The 9,173-nt window shown below is 40.1% G+C and overlaps 1 protein-coding gene across 3 annotated transcripts in view; it reads left to right on the top strand.

The window, feature by feature from the left end:
* PGM5 (phosphoglucomutase 5) overlaps positions 1–9,173 on the top strand; it is a 177,007-nt gene that overhangs the window by 131,703 nt on the left and 36,131 nt on the right. The gene's annotated exons all lie outside the window — the stretch shown is intronic.

Here is a 9,173-nt window from a genome sequence, read left to right on the forward strand (position 1 = left end):
TGATCTTGGCTCACTGCAACCTCTGCCTCCTGGGTTCAAGCGATTCTTGTGCCTCAGCCTTCTGAGTAGCTGGGACTACAGGCATGCACCGCCATACCCAGCTAATTTTTCTGTATCTTTAGTAGAGATGAGATTTCACCATGTTGGCCAGGCTGATCTCAAACTCCTGACCTCAAGTGATCTGTCCATCTTGGCCTCCCAAACCAACTCCTATATTTCTATCTAACGAGCTCAACAATTATGAAATTTTTCCAGTGCTAAAGTCATTTGCAAGTAACAGTTCAGCTGAAGGTTAAAAAGCTGATGTAAATAAATGCATACCAGTTAGCTGATGTGGAAAATCAAATCCAATTTGATTGTGGCAGGCTAACTCTGAGCTGATTAATACCTCTTCAAGTTGTGCAGGCTGTGTGGAAACATTTTGATGTTGTCCTTAACCTGGAAAAAAAAAAAAAAAACATTTGAATTTAGTTCAGAGAAAAAGCATACTTTGAAGACTGATATTGAAGTCAGTTTTCTTTTAGAGTTGTTATTTTAATTTGCAAGACAGTATCTGCACTTTTTAATTTCAGTATTTAGAAATAGTAAATTGGCAATCTTGAAATCACATTTTATTTCCAGCATGTGGTGTTTTAATATGTACCTTGATGCTACCCATCCTAGGTCAGCAGATATGAAGAAGCTCACCAAGGTGTTGTCCCCAGCACTGAATAAAAGGAACTCAATTGTAGCAACTGAAGAATCTGAAGCTTTAAGACTGAGTTCTTCTCTCTTCAGAGTTAGCTGGCCAACTTTCAACTTCAATGTTGGGGTTTTTTGTTTGTTTGTGTGTGTGTTTTTTGGGACAGAGTCTCGCTCTGTCGCCCAGGCTGGAGTAAAGTGGCATGATTTTGGCTCACGGCAACACTGCAGCCTCTGCCTCCCAGGTTCATGCAATTCTTCTGCCTCAGCCTGCTGAGTAGCTAGGATTACATGTACAGCTAATTTTTATATTTTTAGTAGAGACAGGGTTTCACCATGTTAGTCAGGCTGGTCTCTAACTCCTGGCCTCAGGTGATTCACCTTCCTCAGCCTCCCAAAGTGCTGGAATACAGGCATGAGCCACTGCGCCCAGCCTCAACTTCAACTTTGATCACATTCTAATCAATGAACTAATTGAGAGACTGTAATAGTAGCAATTTATCATTGTCCCTTTTGCTAGAGTGTGGTTTGCACATCTGGAAGTAGAGCCCCAGAAATCATTTCAGTCACACTGATTAACCTACTTATAGAATGTAGTTAAATCTGAAAGTTAGCCTACCCACAAATAGCCCTTCTACATTGAGTCACAGAAATGTTTAAGTGATGGGCTATTATCACATTTAGTATATTGCGATTGGATGTAGATTTTAAAAAATCCCCTTTTCTTCAAAAATTGTGGTGTTGAAAAGAATCTCTGCAATAAACATACATTCCCTTTCCAACTTAGTCCAATATGGTGAAGGTTGTTAAAATCTGATTCATTTACATCTTCATCTATTGAATGAGTGTTTACCAAATACCTACTAGACACCAGTCAGCTCTCTGGCACTGAGGATACAACAGTATCCGGGACAGTTGAGATTTCTGTCTGCTGGTTACAATGCAGCAGGGAAGACAAATTGATATTAAACTTGTAATTACTATAGAGTTTGTTGAATGGTATTACAGAGGAAGAACTTGTTTGGTGTGCATAGTGGGGAGAGCTGGACTGGGGCTCTAGAAAGTTCTCCATGGGGAGGTGATATTGATGCTGTGCCCTAAAGAATGGGTAGAATGAGACCCAGGTGAAACCACTTCATCAGACTGTGTGCTTTTCTTCACTCCCATGTGGTTGTTACAGGGCTGTTTAGCTCTCCAGATCAAGAGCTAGGGTTCCCTACAGGCATTCTAAATGGGATGCTACAGTAACTGTGATTAGGATTCTCAACTTCAGTGCTCATTCTACAACACTGTAGTTGTGGAAAATAAAGACATTCAGGCTCTGGATTGCACTAACTATGCCTTGTACTGGGACATTTTGAAAACCATGGATTAAAAAAATAATTTCTAATAGCCACTTTTCTTGTGATTTTCTTATTCATCCTCTGAAGTCCAAACACATATTCAGTGCTTTATAATGACCTGTCAGCTGATTTGAAAATAGAATGAGAAGCTGGGTGTGGTGGCTCATGCCTGTAATCCCAGCTACTTGGGAGCTGAGGCAGGAGGATTGCTTGAGTCCAGGAGTTCAAGACGAGCCTGGGCAACACAGCGAGACCCCCATCTCAAATTTAAAAGAAAAGAAAGAAAGAAAATAGAATGAGAGAGACACTGTTTCTGGTTAGTTGGGAAGTTCTCATTCCTCAGTTTCTGGTTAACTGGAGTTTTGTTATAATGAATTACCTTCTTCTGGCATAAGTTGGTTGCTTTAGAACTATTGTCTGAAGTATCAGTAGTAAAACTGTCTTAAAATGCTTAGCAAGTGTGTAAGATTCCAGAATGGCAACACAGTTACTTTCTATTGGAATACTAATCTCTCTGCGTTGTTGGGTGGGTGACCTTCACCAGGAAAAATAAATATAAAAGGGAAAAGCTGCAAACTATCACAGTCTGGGTAAAGTGTGTTTGAATCCAAAGTATCCCAGAACTGGGGCGTATATTGTGTGAACAGGGATCAGCAGTCATTTTGGCCAAAGAAATGGGGAAATAGAACGTGCTTGATTTTGTTCCATTGTTCCGGTTTTGAGAGTTGGAATTTGGCTGATGAATAGCTTTCAAGTCTTTACCTTCCAGCAGCCCTCTCATCACCTAGTGTGGCCTTTCTAGGTCGGTGCTTTAAAAGAGCATGTAAGGAGTCATTTGACCTTGATTTCCCGATAGTTCTTTGCAATTGTTAGCCCCCAAAAGGGCTGGTTGGTTTGATAAAAAGGCCGGATGAGAACTGCTCCCAAGAGCATGGAAGCCAGGTATGGCTGTGCAGTCAGCACACTGCACAAAGGCACCCAGTCTAACGGGGAAGGAGAAGCTAAAGTTCAAGACAGCCAAAGAAAGGATGCTTTTCTGCAATTTATCCATGCTGTGGGGAGAGGGGGCCACCTGTTTGTAACTCACACAAAAGCGCCAGATGGACTAACTGCTGTGCTGCTCAACCACTTTCAGACTCAGGCTCACAGCTAACTCCACAAATTAAACAAAGAAAAACGGAAAATTCTAGGTGGGCTTTTTTGGTGTGTATGGAGAGAGATGTCTGTTTAATCCAAATCTCCTGCTTTCTAGGCTGCATGCCTATTTCTGCAAAATATGGTTCAGATTGTACAAAGCAGTATCTTTACCTTGATGCTTTCCAGATAAATCTTTGTGATTTCATGTGGGAGATAAGATCTGAGTTAGGCTCGCAGAGTCTCTCTCTTTCGAGGCTGTCCTGTCTCCAAGTTCACATGCCTGGTGTGGCCAACTGTATATGCGACACTGTACCAGATTGCAGGGCCATATGCTGTTTTCCCCTGGAATTCATCCTAAGTCAGTATTTGACGAGGTCCCATGCTACCAAATAACTGCTGGTAACGTACAGTCCACCCTTCCCTGCCTGGCCGCTACATGTCCTGCAGTCTCCAAACTAACATCTGGCAGTTCTGCGTGTATTTAGCAACTCACAGATTTCCCTGTATTGATTTACACAAGGGCTTATTTTAAAAATAAAAAAAAAAGGAAAAACCCTAACATTCATTTGTCAAACATTTATCAGATACCTACTCTGCATAAGGCTCTGTGTCAGCTTTGAGAACCATACAAAACAGGATATTGTTCAGACATTTTGCATGAGAAGCAGTGTGTAAATATCAGGAGTTGCATACGATTCAACCTCAGATTATAAGCCTAGAGTCAGAAGACCTACATGGAAGTAAAAAGTAAATTTTTCCCTTTTTTGCATGTGTGGCTGTGTGTCATCCTGGATATTCTGGCTACTCTAGCTGCTATGGCTAGGGAGATATCGTGAATTCTTTCACAGATGCTCCAGGAATTCCTTCGAAGATTGTGCTAAAAACAATTTACTAAATATGTCACCTTGAGCAAGTGTTTTAACTTCTTCTTTCTTTTCAAAAAGAAGAGAAATGGGCAAGAATGACTCTAAGTTCCTTTTTTCAAGATGTTAAGGGTCTAAATTGACCAATTATAAAGGAGTAAGCCAGTTCAATAAGAGGTACAGATAAGATAAATGGCAGTAGATCCATGAGTGTAGTAGTGATTTCAGAGGTCGGAGCAAAGTTAAAATTAATCTTAATTCTGCCTGATTTAAAAGTAAGTATATACCATCACATCACAAACCATCAGCTTTTAATGAAAATGGTGCTATGCCCTAAGTTTTCTAATCTTCCATATTTTGCAAATGATTACTAAATAAGGCCTTCATGCATAGCACCATTTTGATTAAAAGTTTAACATAAGAATAATAATATTCATATAACAATATTGATAATTTTCAAAGCATTTCTCACATATGTTTTCTGATGTGACGCTCAAAGCAACCCAGTAAGCTAGGCTGTATTATTTTTCATCCGCTTTTTAGGAAACTAAGTCTTAGAGAGCTTAAGTGACTCCAGACCACCAGCTAAAAAGTAGCCAAGCCAGTATTCTGGCCTAAGTTTATCCAGTTGCTGTTCCTGTACCATTTCCAAACTGACTCTTCATAAACAGTAAATCAAAGAGGGGGCAAATCCAGAGAGAAAAAGAGATGCTACAGTGAAAACTGGGAGCAGACTGGAGGATTTTTGTGTGGAGATAGCTGCATGTGGACAAGGGATATGAAATCCTTCGACAACCATTCTTCATTGGGACAAACCTAAGGTGAGCAGAACTCCACTTTCATCATTAAAGGTCACAACTACAGGCATGCAAAAGGAAGGAAAATACTAGGCTGGAACTGAAGTGCTCTTTTGATACCCACTCTCCTCCCCACCACATAATTAACATTGTCTTCTAATAGAGGAGAGCATATTTTTCCCCTTTTTGAGTGTGTGGATGTGTGTCACGCTGCATATTCCGGCTACTCTAGCTGCTGTGGCTAGGGAGATATCATGAATTCTTTCACAGTTGCTCAGGAATTCCTTCGAAGATTGTGCTAAAAGCAATGAATGTCAGATGGCTCAAGAGATGGTTCTGCTACTGACAAGGCCCCAGGAGGAAGCGTTCAGGACTCAGGGGCATGATATTGTTTTATTAGCCTCACTGCGTTACAGCCCAATGATATCCTATGCATGAAACCTCAGATCCTAAAGGGACCTTCCTTATAACTTACATGTAGCCCAGTCCAGTCACTTGATAGATGAGGCAGGTGACCCAGAAAAAAGAGGTTACTGCAGTTAGTTACTGCACATTAGAATCAACCAGGGAGCTTTTAAAAATCCCAATGCCCAAGTGATACCCCAAAAGAATTAAATCACAATGTTTGGGATGAAAGCCAGACACCACCATTTTTTAAAGACCTCCCACTGACTCCTTGCAATGAATGGGCTAATGATTTGTCTAAGATCATACATCTGGGGACAGGAACCCACCATGGTTCAGCTCCATTGTTTTTAGCCAAAACTGGCCTTTGTGCTAGGACATCTTGAGAAATGACGGAAGAGTAAACATAGTCGAGGTCTGCCATAATGATGCTATGCCAGGCATTTTCTATGTATTAGATTATCTTTTGCAATTACTCTTCAAGGTGGATACATCAGCTCCATTTCACCATGAAGAATGTGTGTGTGTTTTCATGAAGCCCGCGCATCTTTGCTAAATGTGAAAGAGGCTTTTGAGACTGCCTCAGGGGGACTGCCATGGTGCTCACTTTAGTCATCCAACATGCGGTGACATTCATTCAGCAAGTGTTTGTGGAGGGTCTACTCTGTGCCAGCCATTGTCCTAGGCTATGTGGATAAAAGGGTGATAAACGAAGCATATAAGGGTCTGTTCTCCCAGAGCTTGTTAGCTAATGAAGGACCCAGAGACGTAACTCAGCAATTCCAAAAGTTTAGGGTTAACACTGCGGTGGAAACTTGTTTTATTCATTTTCACTGAGCCTTGTTTCTTTAAGACTTGTGGCGGCAAAAACACACATAATGAAGTTGTTACAACATAAATAAGAAACATAAATCAAGACTAGGGAATATATAAGTAAGAGGAGAGTCAAGAATAGAAGAAGAAAAATTTATAGTCACGCAAATCATACATAAGGATCCACTTCGGCTGAACCTCAAATTTGGCATTAAGTGTCCTGGCAGCCATATTGAAAAGGGAAACATGGTTAGTTACAAAGCTCTTATTGTCAGAAAGAAAAAGAATGCAAGTTCCTTAGGGAAGGAAGGGCTTTCCTAATACTTGGCTCTTGAAGAAATATCTCAGGCAGAGCTTCATACAGCCTCTAGCAGTATTTCTATAGTGACTACAGAAGCGGATTTTATAAGACATAGCTTGTAGCATCCTGCAATAAAAGTGAGAACATAAAACCAAAATGCAATTTAATAAATTCATTTATGTTAGGAGTAGGTGGTAAGAGGTAACTTGATTTGAGCCAAATACAGGTTCAGATGAACCTATGACTAGAAGCTGGAACTCCAGGGAATAGGGGGATTTTATATCCTTATAACAATCTTCACAAACATAATTTCTCTCTACTGCAATTTTGATAATTCAGATGGTTATATTTTCTATTTTCTGGTGTAGGGCTGAAGGGCAAGTATTCCATGTTGTGAATAATGTAATGCTTTATACCAGGGGTCAGCAAACATTTTCTGTAAAGGGCTAGGTAGTAATCTTGATATTTTACAACTCATGGGCTAGATGATCTCTGCCATAACTATTCATCTCTGCCACTGTGGCACAAAAGCAGCCATAGACGATATATAAATGAATGGACATGACTGTATCTCAATAAAACTTGATTCATAAAAACAGGTGGCAGGTCAGCCTCTTACCTACAGACTACATAGTGCCAACCCCTGGTATAACCTAAAAAATAAATGCAATTATTGGTATTCTTTCACTGAAATTCAGCAACAATTGGAAACTTTGCAAGTCTTGGTCAGTGGTAACTTTGGCCTAATAGTTTAAATGCTATTGGGTGATAACGCATGATGGAAAGAACATGGCTCATGTTTGGGTTGCAAATTTATTAAGTTCATTTAAAGAACATGCAGTTCCCAAAGCGATCCAATACAGCTATTCACACTTCAAAGAGGCGCTCAGCAGACATGGAGCTGGGATCGTTGCAGCACTGAACTAGGCTGGCTCTAAAAAAACCTTTCATTCCATGTAGAGAAGGAGAATTATGATGTTCCTCACCTGGAATGGTCTTGAAAAGCAACGTGGATTCTCAATTAAGATCTCATGGTTGGTTTCCTAGGAAAGAGGGAAGATGCTGGACCATTTCCAGTAGGCTGATGCATGCTATTCAGAGCTTTATCACCTTTCCAAGTGAGAAATCTATTCCAGGCTACCAGACATACGTTCTAACAATCTTCTAGGCGTGTAGCATGTAATACAGTCAAAGATATTATAAGTAACCTCAGGGGAAAAAATAATGTTATTTCATTTTTAAAAGGCTTAGTTATAAGCAGATAACACATGTTTCTAGTTTGTTATGACCTGAATTTTTAAATTTCCCCTCCCTGGCCAAATATGAATTTGAAAGTTTAATTGTTTAATGGGAGCTACTTTAAAGGGTTGAGTCTGGGGGCTTAGAAGAGGTAACCCCAAGTGACTTGGAATCTGGAACAGGTGGATTAGGACCTCATCCTTAGATATTGTTTTAACCTATGGATAAGCCACAGTTCTGAGCAGAGTCATGTTCTCATGTGCCCCATGTGTAGTGACAATGGGAATGTAGACTTAAACATAAGTAACAGCTTCAAAAGAGTTTGTAAAGGCAAGGCTATGAATATTAATATAATTGTGAGACCTTTGGGACTTTATTGTCAGCTTGAACATATTTTGATATATATTGCTTTGTAGACAGTAGATAATTGCTTCATTTTCTCCATTTGGAATTTTGTAACTATTCACCTCTCCAGCAGCATAAGGTGGTTAAGAAGACAGTTTCTATTCTTTGTAATGAACTACTCCAGGCTTAAAGAAGGCAAGTACTGTGTCTTTATATTCATATACCCAAGATTTAGCCCAGTACCTAATCCATAAAGGCCACTCTAAAATGTTTGCCCAGTGAATAAATCCTGGATATTATCCTGAATATTATCCTGATTGCAAAGCCAGTATTGCAGAGTGATTGCTTGCCAGTAGGGGTGGTAGCTCCCTTTGGTTACACAAATTGTGGCAGACATGGAACCACTCCAAAAAAACTGAAGCTTTTTGTTTGGGGATTGAAACAAAAAAGCCTACAAACCTTAAAAAAAAAAAAAAAAGCAGAAAGCCACTCAGATGGAACCATAGTGTCCCCCAGCAGATATCACCAGATGGAGGTGGGGTAAAGAATTGCAGTCACATATGTAGCAGGTATATATATTTTTACTAATGGCTCATTCTTAAACAGGGCTTGAGGCCAGAGAAGTTTCAAGGATGCATTGCTTAGGGAGAATGTCTGATATCCATGTCTCCTGAGACATCTAAGTTTTCTGAAATAACAAGTCACCAGATATATTATTTTGTTCCCTCCTCTTCCTTCCCCTGACCCCTGCCAATATGCTTATTTACAAGTTACCTTATCAGTTGTCTTAGGAGAACACATTTCCTTCAACAGAAGTCACAGTATGAACTTATGGTGGTAATTTTACAATATCCCTGCCTCTACTGAGAAGAGATACTTAGAGAATGGAGATGTACTGAGCCAAAGAGGAATTAATACTAGGCAGCACTGGTAGGTGTGGCCACAGGTCTGGCCCCACCCCTCTCTGGTGTTCAGGCCAAAGAAGTCTAGTAAGAAGTGTGAAAGGAAATTAAATCTTGGGACCTCCAAACTCATTAAGCCAAAGGGAAAAATTCAAGCTGGGAACTGGGTCACACAGCTGCACGCCTCCCCCATATTTTGCCCATAAGGAAATTTCTGGTGAGCTGCTAGATCTTTACTTTAAAGGTGTTTCTATTAAAATTTTACCATGGCAATGTAAATTGATAGCTTATCTTTATAGGTGCAGTCACCTGTAAAGTCACCAGACACAAATGCATATCTGATTGTT

This window comes from Cebus imitator, unplaced genomic scaffold (genome assembly GCF_001604975.1).
Source record: "Cebus imitator isolate Cc_AM_T3 unplaced genomic scaffold, Cebus_imitator-1.0 Scaffold155, whole genome shotgun sequence".
Lineage (NCBI taxonomy): Eukaryota > Metazoa > Chordata > Mammalia > Primates > Cebidae > Cebus > Cebus imitator.